Genomic DNA, 13,962 nt, shown 5'->3' on the forward strand with positions numbered 1-13,962 from the left:
TCAAAATTATAAAATAATACTTTCTAAATCCATAAAATCACAGTCATATCTTGATTTCAACGGATGGGTTAGTAATGGCAATGTCAGGTACCTTTCATCCGTTTCATAAGTAAAAATGAACATAATTAAAGAAAATGGTATGAACTTTAAAATCAGAAATTCATCGCAATCAATATTATTGGTTTCTCAGCCGTTCCATTACGTATCTCCTGACTTCAGGAGGAAGGTTCCTGAGTGCCTGCCTTAAATAGAAGAATCGCTCCATTTGCCTTAGGAATAAATACGATTGTCGGTCATTAACGACAATTGTGTACTCCTCTTCTTCTCTTTCAGGCATTCTTCTTCAGGCGAAGAAGAATGCTAAGAAGAATTGTTAACTTCATTAATTGTTGGAGGATGGTGTGGATCGTCCTGGTCCTCTTCTGCTTGCTCGGCGATTGTCATGATATTCTCTTCTTCCAATTCGATGTCTTTCCTTCATCCAAATTTATAAATTCCATCCAATCATCATCTGTCATGCCCAACCCTTCAAATTCGGAATTCAAAAATTCTTCAAAGTCGTAGATGACTGTTTCATCATCTCTAATTTCTTCGGGTGGGAAAAATTGTGCTTTTTTGAAGCAGTTATTATCCACTTCCATTGGAACACTATCCCAGGCACGTTTCACGAAGTGCATTGCCGTCAAGAGGTTTATTTTTTTTATAAACTGACAGCAATAATTCTTCTGGTGCAGCTTCTTCCAAGAAGAGCAAGAGCTCTTGAACCACTTACTTCTGATAGCGGGCTTTAAAGGAGCTGATAATTCCCTGATCAAGAGGTTGAATTTTGCAAGTTGCATTCGCGGGAAGAAATTGTAAAATGATATTGGTCAGGCGTAGTGAGTCAATTTTATGACTTGAAACATTTTCAAGAAATGAGACTACTTTTTTATTTCGCCGTTTAAAATCTAAATCGAGCAACCATTTTCTAAAAATGTTTTTCGTCATCCACGCATTTCGAGAATGCGTATACGGAAACGGACATTTTTTTTTGTCCCTTGTAAGCACCTCGGCTGCTTGCTTTTTCCAATCATGAAGGGCTCGAGCTTTTCTGTCCCCCTTGATTGGCACAAAAAAATACAGAGTCTTTATTTTTCTTATAATCTTTATTTTTCTTATAATCTGGGACTTTTTCTCTTTTAGCCAATGTTCCTGATGGCATTGCGCAGTAAAGGAGCGCCGTTTCATCGCAATTGAAAATATTCTCCGCACCATATTCCTTAAGCAAAGGCTTAACCGTTTAAGCGGGGAAATGTGCAACAGTAGTTACATATAAAGTGAAAAAAGTATCAAAAAATCTTATTTTGAAACCATTTTTAAGTTTCTTTGAAAATGAGATATACTTCTCTGTTGCGGCATACGAGGCCATTTAATTGTCCATGGACATGATAGAAAAAAAAAATCAAATAACAAGGCTGTCATATAAACATATATTCATTACACCTCGATGATTTCTTGAGCATAAAATTCTATTAACATCATACACTTACAGAAAAATATTAAAATGATACATAAAAATATGACTCTCACATGATTTTATATATATATTTTAACATTAATACAATAGATTAAACAAGCACTATTAACAATTAGATATATAGAATTAAATGTGCTGATTTGTTTCACAAGGAAATAAATTAAATTGACCGAAACCTTCAATAGCTGAAGTTTTTTTAAATTATAAAATCTAATTGCACTCTTAACTCATTCGATATATTTCAATAAAATTAAAAATTACATTGATATTTTACAATCAGGTCAAAGAGACAGAAGCATCGATCAGCCATGTTTCATTATCTCATTATCAAAATTTACAGACTTTGCATCTTAATTTATAAGTTAGAGTTACTTCCTTTTTACTAAACTTGCAATTTTTGAAAATTACTTTACAAATTATTCCCAGAGCGTCAGTATGTTTTCAGAACATTAATTTTGAAAACATATGTTATAACTCAAAATTATAAAATAATACTTTCTAAATCCATAAAATCACAGTCATATCTTGATTTCAACGGATGGGTTAGTAATGGCAATGTCAGGTACCTTTCATCCGTTTCATAAGTAAAAATGAACATAATTAAAGAAAATGGTATGAACTTTAAAATCAGAAATTCATCGCAATCAATATTATTGGTTTCTCAGCCGTTCCATTACGTATCTCCTGACTTCAGGAGGAAGGTTCCTGAGTGCCTGCCTTAAATAGAAGAATCGCTCCATTTGCCTTAGGAATAAATACGATTGTCGGTCATTAACGACAATTGTGTACTCCTCTTCTTCTCTTTCAGGCATTCTTCTTCAGGCGAAGAAGAATGCTAAGAAGAATTGTTAACTTCATTAATTGTTGGAGGATGGTGTGGATCGTCCTGGTCCTCTTCTGCTTGCTCGGCGATTGTCATGATATTCTCTTCTTCCAATTCGATGTCTTTCCTTCATCCAAATTTATAAATTCCATCCAATCATCATCTGTCATGCCCAACCCTTCAAATTCGGAATTCAAAAATTCTTCAAAGTCGTAGATGACTGTTTCATCATCTCTAATTTCTTCGGGTGGGAAAAATTGTGCTTTTTTGAAGCAGTTATTATCCACTTCCATTGGAACACTATCCCAGGCACGTTTCACGAAGTGCATTGCCGTCAAGAGGTTTATTTTTTTTATAAACTGACAGCAATAATTCTTCTGGTGCAGCTTCTTCCAAGAAGAGCAAGAGCTCTTGAACCACTTACTTCTGATAGCGGGCTTTAAAGGAGCTGATAATTCCCTGATCAAGAGGTTGAATTTTGCAAGTTGCATTCGCGGGAAGAAATTGTAAAATGATATTGGTCAGGCGTAGTGAGTCAATTTTATGACTTGAAACATTTTCAAGAAATGAGACTACTTTTTTATTTCGCCGTTTAAAATCTAAATCGAGCAACCATTTTCTAAAAATGTTTCTCGTCATCCACGCATTTCGAGAATGCGTATACGGAAACGGACATTTTTTTTTGTCCCTTGTAAGCACCTCGGCTGCTTGCTTTTTCCAATCATGAAGGGCTCGAGCTTTTCTGTCCCCCTTGATTGGCACAAAAAAATACAGAGTCTTTATTTTTCTTATAATCTTTATTTTTCTTATAATCTGGGACTTTTTCTCTTTTAGCCAATGTTCCTGATGGCATTGCGCAGTAAAGGAGCGCCGTTTCATCGCAATTGAAAATATTCTCCGCACCATATTCCTTAAGCAAAGGCTTAACCGTTTAAGCGGGGAAATGTGCAACAGTAGTTACATATAAAGTGAAAAAAGTATCAAAAAATCTTATTTTGAAACCATTTTTAAGTTTCTTTGAAAATGAGATATACTTCTCTGTTGCGGCATACGAGGCCATTTAATTGTCCATGGACATGATAGAAAAAAAAAATCAAATAACAAGGCTGTCATATAAACATATATTCATTACACCTCGATGATTTCTTGAGCATAAAATTCTATTAACATCATACACTTACAGAAAAATATTAAAATGATACATAAAAATATGACTCTCACATGATTTTATATATATATTTTAACATTAATACAATAGATTAAACAAGCACTATTAACAATTAGATATATAGAATTAAATGTGCTGATTTGTTTCACAAGGAAATAAATTAAATTGACCGAAACCTTCAATAGCTGAAGTTTTTTAAAATTATAAAATCTAATTGCACTCTTAACTCATTCGATATATTTCAATAAAATTAAAAATTACATTGATATTTTACAATCAGGTCAAAGAGACAGAAGCATCGATCAGCCATGTTTCATTATCTCATTATCAAAATTTACAGACTTTGCATCTTAATTTATAAGTTAGAGTTACTTCCTTTTTACTAAACTTGCAATTTTTGAAAATTACTTTACAAATTATTCCCAGAGCGTCAGTATGTTTTCAGAACATTAATTTTGAAAACATATGTTATAACTCAAAATTATAAAATAATACTTTCTAAATCCATAAAATCACAGTCATATCTTGATTTCAACGGATGGGTTAGTAATGGCAATGTCAGGTACCTTTCATCCGTTTCATAAGTAAAAATGAACATAATTAAAGAAAATGGTATGAACTTTAAAATCAGAAATTCATCGCAATCAATATTATTGGTTTCTCAGCCGTTCCATTACGTATCTCCTGACTTCAGGAGGAAGGTTCCTGAGTGCCTGCCTTAAATAGAAGAATCGCTCCATTTGCCTTAGGAATAAATACGATTGTCGGTCATTAACGACAATTGTGTACTCCTCTTCTTCTCTTTCAGGCATTCTTCTTCAGGCGAAGAAGAATGCTAAGAAGAATTGTTAACTTCATTAATTGTTGGAGGATGGTGTGGATCGTCCTGGTCCTCTTCTGCTTGCTCGGCGATTGTCATGGTATTCTCTTCTTCCAATTCGATGTCTTTCCTTCATCCAAATTTGTAAATTCCATCCAATCATCATCTGTCATGCCCAACCCTTCAAATTCGGAATTCAAAAATTCTTCAAAGTCGTAGATGACTGTTTCATCATCTCTAATTTCTTCGGGTGGGAAAAATTGTGCTTTTTTGAAGCAGTTATTATCCACTTCCATTGGAACACTATCCCAGGCACGTTTCACGAAGTGCATTGCCGTCAAGAGGTTTATTTTTTTTTATAAACTGACAGCAATAATTCTTCTGGTGCAGCTTCTTCCAAGAAGAGCAAGAGCTCTTGAACCACTTACTTCTGATAGCGGGCTTTAAAGGAGCTGATAATTCCCTGATCAAGAGGTTGAATTTTGCAAGTTGCATTCGCGGGAAGAAATTGTAAAATGATATTGGTCAGGCGTAGTGAGTCAATTTTATGACTTGAAACATTTTCAAGAAATGAGACTACTTTTTTATTTCGCCGTTTAAAATCTAAATCGAGCAACCATTTTCTAAAAATGTTTCTCGTCATCCACGCATTTCGAGAATGCGTATACGGAAACGGACATTTTTTTTTGTCCCTTGTAAGCACCTCGGCTGCTTGCTTTTTCCAATCATGAAGGGCTCGAGCTTTTCTGTCCCCCTTGATTGGCACAAAAAAATACAGAGTCTTTATTTTTCTTATAATCTTTATTTTTCTTATAATCTGGGACTTTTTCTCTTTTAGCCAATGTTCCTGATGGCATTGCGCAGTAAAGGAGCGCCGTTTCATCGCAATTGAAAATATTCTCCGCACCATATTCCTTAAGCAAAGGCTTAACCGTTTAAGCGGGGAAATGTGCAACAGTAGTTACATATAAAGTGAAAAAAGTATCAAAAAATCTTATTTTGAAACCATTTTTAAGTTTCTTTGAAAATGAGATATACTTCTCTGTTGCGGCATACGAGGCCATTTAATTGTCCATGGACATGATAGAAAAAAAAAATCAAATAACAAGGCTGTCATATAAACATATATTCATTACACCTCGATGATTTCTTGAGCATAAAATTCTATTAACATCATACACTTACAGAAAAATATTAAAATGATACATAAAAATATGACTCTCACATGATTTTATATATATATTTTAACATTAATACAATAGATTAAACAAGCACTATTAACAATTAGATATATAGAATTAAATGTGCTGATTTGTTTCACAAGGAAATAAATTAAATTGACCGAAACCTTCAATAGCTGAAGTTTTTTTAAATTATAAAATCTAATTGCACTCTTAACTCATTCGATATATTTCAATAAAATTAAAAATTACATTGATATTTTACAATCAGGTCAAAGAGACAGAAGCATCGATCAGCCATGTTTCATTATCTCATTATCAAAATTTACAGACTTTGCATCTTAATTTATAAGTTAGAGTTACTTCCTTTTTACTAAACTTGCAATTTTTGAAAATTACTTTACAAATTATTCCCAGAGCGTCAGTATGTTTTCAGAACATTAATTTTGAAAACATATGTTATAACTCAAAATTATAAAATAATACTTTCTAAATCCATAAAATCACAGTCATATCTTGATTTCAACGGATGGGTTAGTAATGGCAATGTCAGGTACCTTTCATCCGTTTCATAAGTAAAAATGAACATAATTAAAGAAAATGGTATGAACTTTAAAATCAGAAATTCATCGCAATCAATATTATTGGTTTCTCAGCCGTTCCATTACGTATCTCCTGACTTCAGGAGGAAGGTTCCTGAGTGCCTGCCTTAAATAGAAGAATCGCTCCATTTGCCTTAGGAATAAATACGATTGTCGGTCATTAACGACAATTGTGTACTCCTCTTCTTCTCTTTCAGGCATTCTTCTTCAGGCGAAGAAGAATGCTAAGAAGAATTGTTAACTTCATTAATTGTTGGAGGATGGTGTGGATCGTCCTGGTCCTCTTCTGCTTGCTCGGCGATTGTCATGATATTCTCTTCTTCCAATTCGATGTCTTTCCTTCATCCAAATTTATAAATTCCATCCAATCATCATCTGTCATGCCCAACCCTTCAAATTCGGAATTCAAAAATTCTTCAAAGTCGTAGATGACTGTTTCATCATCTCTAATTTCTTCGGGTGGGAAAAATTGTGCTTTTTTGAAGCAGTTATTATCCACTTCCATTGGAACACTATCCCAGGCACGTTTCACGAAGTGCATTGCCGTCAAGAGGTTTATTTTTTTTATAAACTGACAGCAATAATTCTTCTGGTGCAGCTTCTTCCAAGAAGAGCAAGAGCTCTTGAACCACTTACTTCTGATAGCGGGCTTTAAAGGAGCTGATAATTCCCTGATCAAGAGGTTGAATTTTGCAAGTTGCATTCGCGGGAAGAAATTGTAAAATGATATTGGTCAGGCGTAGTGAGTCAATTTTATGACTTGAAACATTTTCAAGAAATGAGACTACTTTTTTATTTCGCCGTTTAAAATCTAAATCGAGCAACCATTTTCTAAAAATGTTTCTCGTCATCCACGCATTTCGAGAATGCGTATACGGAAACGGACATTTTTTTTTGTCCCTTGTAAGCACCTCGGCTGCTTGCTTTTTCCAATCATGAAGGGCTCGAGCTTTTCTGTCCCCCTTGATTGGCACAAAAAAATACAGAGTCTTTATTTTTCTTATAATCTTTATTTTTCTTATAATCTGGGACTTTTTCTCTTTTAGCCAATGTTCCTGATGGCATTGCGCAGTAAAGGAGCGCCGTTTCATCGCAATTGAAAATATTCTCCGCACCATATTCCTTAAGCAAAGGCTTAACCGTTTAAGCGGGGAAATGTGCAACAGTAGTTACATATAAAGTGAAAAAAGTATCAAAAAATCTTATTTTGAAACCATTTTTAAGTTTCTTTGAAAATGAGATATACTTCTCTGTTGCGGCATACGAGGCCATTTAATTGTCCATGGACATGATAGAAAAAAAAAATCAAATAACAAGGCTGTCATATAAACATATATTCATTACACCTCGATGATTTCTTGAGCATAAAATTCTATTAACATCATACACTTACAGAAAAATATTAAAATGATACATAAAAATATGACTCTCACATGATTTTATATATATATTTTAACATTAATACAATAGATTAAACAAGCACTATTAACAATTAGATATATAGAATTAAATGTGCTGATTTGTTTCACAAGGAAATAAATTAAATTGACCGAAACCTTCAATAGCTGAAGTTTTTTAAAATTATAAAATCTAATTGCACTCTTAACTCATTCGATATATTTCAATAAAATTAAAAATTACATTGATATTTTACAATCAGGTCAAAGAGACAGAAGCATCGATCAGCCATGTTTCATTATCTCATTATCAAAATTTACAGACTTTGCATCTTAATTTATAAGTTAGAGTTACTTCCTTTTTACTAAACTTGCAATTTTTGAAAATTACTTTACAAATTATTCCCAGAGCGTCAGTATGTTTTCAGAACATTAATTTTGAAAACATATGTTATAACTCAAAATTATAAAATAATACTTTCTAAATCCATAAAATCACAGTCATATCTTGATTTCAACGGATGGGTTAGTAATGGCAATGTCAGGTACCTTTCATCCGTTTCATAAGTAAAAATGAACATAATTAAAGAAAATGGTATGAACTTTAAAATCAGAAATTCATCGCAATCAATATTATTGGTTTCTCAGCCGTTCCATTACGTATCTCCTGACTTCAGGAGGAAGGTTCCTGAGTGCCTGCCTTAAATAGAAGAATCGCTCCATTTGCCTTAGGAATAAATACGATTGTCGGTCATTAACGACAATTGTGTACTCCTCTTCTTCTCTTTCAGGCATTCTTCTTCAGGCGAAGAAGAATGCTAAGAAGAATTGTTAACTTCATTAATTGTTGGAGGATGGTGTGGATCGTCCTGGTCCTCTTCTGCTTGCTCGGCGATTGTCATGATATTCTCTTCTTCCAATTCGATGTCTTTCCTTCATCCAAATTTATAAATTCCATCCAATCATCATCTGTCATGCCCAACCCTTCAAATTCGGAATTCAAAAATTCTTCAAAGTCGTAGATGACTGTTTCATCATCTCTAATTTCTTCGGGTGGGAAAAATTGTGCTTTTTTGAAGCAGTTATTATCCACTTCCATTGGAACACTATCCCAGGCACGTTTCACGAAGTGCATTGCCGTCAAGAGGTTTATTTTTTTTATAAACTGACAGCAATAATTCTTCTGGTGCAGCTTCTTCCAAGAAGAGCAAGAGCTCTTGAACCACTTACTTCTGATAGCGGGCTTTAAAGGAGCTGATAATTCCCTGATCAAGAGGTTGAATTTTGCAAGTTGCATTCGCGGGAAGAAATTGTAAAATGATATTGGTCAGGCGTAGTGAGTCAATTTTATGACTTGAAACATTTTCAAGAAATGAGACTACTTTTTTATTTCGCCGTTTAAAATCTAAATCGAGCAACCATTTTCTAAAAATGTTTCTCGTCATCCACGCATTTCGAGAATGCGTATACGGAAACGGACATTTTTTTTGTCCCTTGTAAGCACCTCGGCTGCTTGCTTTTTCCAATCATGAAGGGCTCGAGCTTTTCTGTCCCCCTTGATTGGCACAAAAAAATACAGAGTCTTTATTTTTCTTATAATCTTTATTTTTCTTATAATCTGGGACTTTTTCTCTTTTAGCCAATGTTCCTGATGGCATTGCGCAGTAAAGGAGCGCCGTTTCATCGCAATTGAAAATATTCTCCGCACCATATTCCTTAAGCAAAGGCTTAACCGTTTAAGCGGGGAAATGTGCAACAGTAGTTACATATAAAGTGAAAAAAGTATCAAAAAATCTTATTTTGAAACCATTTTTAAGTTTCTTTGAAAATGAGATATACTTCTCTGTTGCGGCATACGAGGCCATTTAATTGTCCATGGACATGATAGAAAAAAAAAATCAAATAACAAGGCTGTCATATAAACATATATTCATTACACCTCGATGATTTCTTGAGCATAAAATTCTATTAACATCATACACTTACAGAAAAATATTAAAATGATACATAAAAATATGACTCTCACATGATTTTATATATATATTTTAACATTAATACAATAGATTAAACAAGCACTATTAACAATTAGATATATAGAATTAAATGTGCTGATTTGTTTCACAAGGAAATAAATTAAATTGACCGAAACCTTCAATAGCTGAAGTTTTTTAAAATTATAAAATCTAATTGCACTCTTAACTCATTCGATATATTTCAATAAAATTAAAAATTACATTGATATTTTACAATCAGGTCAAAGAGACAGAAGCATCGATCAGCCATGTTTCATTATCTCATTATCAAAATTTACAGACTTTGCATCTTAATTTATAAGTTAGAGTTACTTCCTTTTTACTAAACTTGCAATTTTTGAAAATTACTTTACAAATTATTCCCAGAGCGTCAGTATGTTTTCAGAACATTAATTTTGAAAACATATGTTATAACTCAAAATTATAAAATAATACTTTCTAAATCCATAAAATCACAGTCATATCTTGATTTCAACGGATGGCTTAGTAATGGCAATGTCAGGTACCTTTCATCCGTTTCATAAGTAAAAATGAACATAATTAAAGAAAATGGTATGAACTTTAAAATCAGAAATTCATCGCAATCAATATTATTGGTTTCTCAGCCGTTCCATTACGTATCTCCTGACTTCAGGAGGAAGGTTCCTGATTGCCTGCCTTAAATAGAAGAATCGCTCCATTTGCCTTAGGAATAAATACGATTGTCGGTCATTAACGACAATTGTGTACTCCTCTTCTTCTCTTTCAGGCATTCTTCTTCAGGCGAAGAAGAATGCTAAGAAGAATTGTTAACTTCATTAATTGTTGGAGGATGGTGTGGATCGTCCTGGTCCTCTTCTGCTTGCTCGGCGATTGTCATGATATTCTCTTCTTCCAATTCGATGTCTTTCCTTCATCCAAATTTATAAATTCCATCCAATCATCTGTCATGCCCAACCCTTCAAATTCGGAATTCAAAAATTCTTCAAAGTCGTAGATGACTGTTTCATCATCTCTAATTTCTTCGGGTGGGAAAAATTGTGCTTTTTTGAAGCAGTTATTATCCACTTCCATTGGAACACTATCCCAGGCACGTTTCACGAAGTGCATTGCCGTCAAGAGGTTTATTTTTTTTATAAACTGACAGCAGTAATTCTTCTGGTGCAGCTTCTTCCAAGAAGAGCAAGAGCTCTTGAACCACTTACTTCTGATAGCGGGCTTTAAAGGAGCTGATAATTCCCTGATCAAGAGGTTGAATTTTGCAAGTTGCATTCGCGGGAAGAAATTGTGCAATGATATTGGTCAGGCGTAGTGAGTCAATTTTATGACTTGAAACATTTTCAAGAAATGAGACTACTTTTTTATTTCGCCGTTTAAAATCTAAATCGAGCAACCATTTTCTAAAAATGTTTCTCGTCATCCACGCATTTCGAGAATGCGTATACGGAAACGGACATTTTTTTTTAGTCCCTTGTAAGCACCTCGGCTGCTTGCTTTTTCCAATCATGAAGGGCTCGAGCTTTTCTGTCCCCCTTGATTGGCACAAAAAAATACAGAGTCTTTATTTTTCTTATAATCTTTATTTTTCTTATAATCTGGGACTTTTTCTCTTTTAGCCAATGTTCCTGATGGCATTGCGCAGTAAAGGAGCGCCGTTTCATCGCAATTGAAAATATTCTCCGCACCATATTCCTTAAGCAAAGGCTTAACCGTTTAAGCGGGGAAATGTGCAACAGTAGTTACATATAAAGTGAAAAAAGTATCAAAAAATCTTATTTTGAAACCATTTTTAAGTTTCTTTGAAAATGAGATATACTTCTCCGTTGCGGCATACGAGGCCATTTAATTGTCCATGGACATGATAGAAAAAAAAAATCAAATAACAAGGCTGTCATATAAACATATATTCATTACACCTCGATGATTTCTTGAGCATAAAATTCTATTAACATCATACACTTACAGAAAAATATTAAAATGATACATAAAAATATGACTCTCACATGATTTTATATATATATTTTAACATTAATACAATAGATTAAACAAGCACTATTAACAATTAGATATATAGAATTAAATGTGCTGATTTGTTTCACAAGGAAATAAATTAAATTGACCGAAACCTTCAATAGCTGAAGTTTTTTAAAATTATAAAATCTAATTGCACTCTTAACTCATTCGATATATTTCAATAAAATTAAAAATTACATTGATATTTTACAATCAGGTCAAAGAGACAGAAGCATCGATCAGCCATGTTTCATTATCTCATTATCAAAATTTACAGACTTTGCATCTTAATTTATAAGTTAGAGTTACTTCCTTTTTACTAAACTTGCAATTTTTGAAAATTACTTTACAAATTATTCCCAGAGCGTCAGTATGTTTTCAGAACATTAATTTTGAAAACATATGTTATAACTCAAAATTATAAAATAATACTTTCTAAATCCATAAAATCACAGTCATATCTTGATTTCAACGGATGGGTTAGTAATGGCAATGTCAGGTACCTTTCATCCGTTTCATAAGTAAAAATGAACATAATTAAAGAAAATGGTATGAACTTTAAAATCAGAAATTCATCGCAATCAATATTATTGGTTTCTCAGCCGTTCCATTACGTATCTCCTGACTTCAGGAGGAAGGTTCCTGAGTGCCTGCCTTAAATAGAAGAATCGCTCCATTTGCCTTAGGAATAAATACGATTGTCGGTCATTAACGACAATTGTGTACTCCTCTTCTTCTCTTTCAGGCATTCTTCTTCAGGCGAAGAAGAATGCTAAGAAGAATTGTTAACTTCATTAATTGTTGGAGGATGGTGTGGATCGTCCTGGTCCTCTTCTGCTTGCTCGGCGATTGTCATGGTATTCTCTTCTTCCAATTCGATGTCTTTCCTTCATCCAAATTTATAAATTCCATCCAATCATCATCTGTCATGCCCAACCCTTCAAATTCGGAATTCAAAAATTCTTCAAAGTCGTAGATGACTGTTTCATCATCTCTAATTTCTTCGGGTGGGAAAAATTGTGCTTTTTAGTAGCAGTTATTATCCACTTCCATTGGAACACTATCCCAGGCACGTTTCACGAAGTGCATTGCCGTCATGAGGTTTATTTTTTTTATAAACTGACAGCAATAATTCTTCTGGTGCAGCTTCTTCCAAGAAGAGCAAGAGCTCTTGAACCACTTACTTCTGATAGCGGGCTTTAAAGGAGCTGATAATTCCCTGATCAAGAGGTTGAATTTTGCAAGTTGCATTCGCGGGAAGAAATTGTAAAATGATATTGGTCAGGCGTAGTGAGTCAATTTTATGACTTGAAACATTTTCAAGAAATGAGACTACTTTTTTATTTCGCCGTTTAAAATCTAAATCGAGCAACCATTTTCTAAAAATGTTTCTCGTCATCCACGCATTTCGAGAATGCGTATACGGAAACGGACATTTTTTTTTGTCCCTTGTAAGCACCTCGGCTGCTTGCTTTTTCCAATCATGAAGGGCTCGAGCTTTTCTGTCCCCCTTGATTGGCACAAAAAAATACAGAGTCTTTATTTTTCTTATAATCTTTATTTTTCTTATAATCTGGGACTTTTTCTCTTTTAGCCAATGTTCCTGATGGCATTGCGCAGTAAAGGAGCGCCGTTTCATCGCAATTGAAAATATTCTCCGCACCATATTCCTTAAGCAAAGGCTTAACCGTTTAAGCGGGGAAATGTGCAACAGTAGTTACATATAAAGTGAAAAAAGTATCAAAAAATCTTATTTTGAAACCATTTTTAAGTTTCTTTGAAAATGAGATATACTTCTCTGTTGCGGCATACGAGGCCATTTAATTGTCCATGGACATGATAGAAAAAAAAATCAAATAACAAGGCTGTCATATAAACATATATTCATTACACCTCGATGATTTCTTGAGCATAAAATTCTATTAACATCATACACTTACAGAAAAATATTAAAATGATACATAAAAATATGACTCTCACATGATTTTATATATATATTTTAACATTAATACAATAGATTAAACAAGCACTATTAACAATTAGATATATAGAATTAAATGTGCTGATTTGTTTCACAAGGAAATAAATTAAATTGACCGAAACCTTCAATAGCTGAAGTTTTTTAAAATTATAAAATCTAATTGCACTCTTAACTCATTCGATATATTTCAATAAAATTAAAAATTACATTGATATTTTACAATCAGGTCAAAGAGACAGAAGCATCGATCAGCCATGTTTCATTATCTCATTATCAAAATTTACAGACTTTGCATCTTAATTTATAAGTTAGAGTTACTTCCTTTTTACTAAACTTGCAATTTTTGAAAATTACTTTACAAATTATTCCCAGAGCGTCAGTATGTTTTCAGAACATTAATTTTGAAAACATATGTTATAACTCAAAATTATAAAATAATACTTTCTAAA

The 13,962-nt window shown here is 33.3% G+C and overlaps 1 long non-coding RNA gene across 1 annotated transcript in view; it reads left to right on the forward strand.

The window, feature by feature from the left end:
- LOC107439826 (uncharacterized) overlaps nt 1-13,962 on the forward strand; it is a 471,331-nt gene that overhangs the window by 390,875 nt on the left and 66,494 nt on the right. The window lies entirely within an intron of this gene.

Source organism: Parasteatoda tepidariorum, chromosome 9 (genome assembly GCF_982258835.1).
Source record: "Parasteatoda tepidariorum strain Cologne lab strain chromosome 9, Ptep-v5.0, whole genome shotgun sequence".
NCBI classification, from domain to species: Eukaryota; Metazoa; Arthropoda; class Arachnida; order Araneae; family Theridiidae; genus Parasteatoda; species Parasteatoda tepidariorum.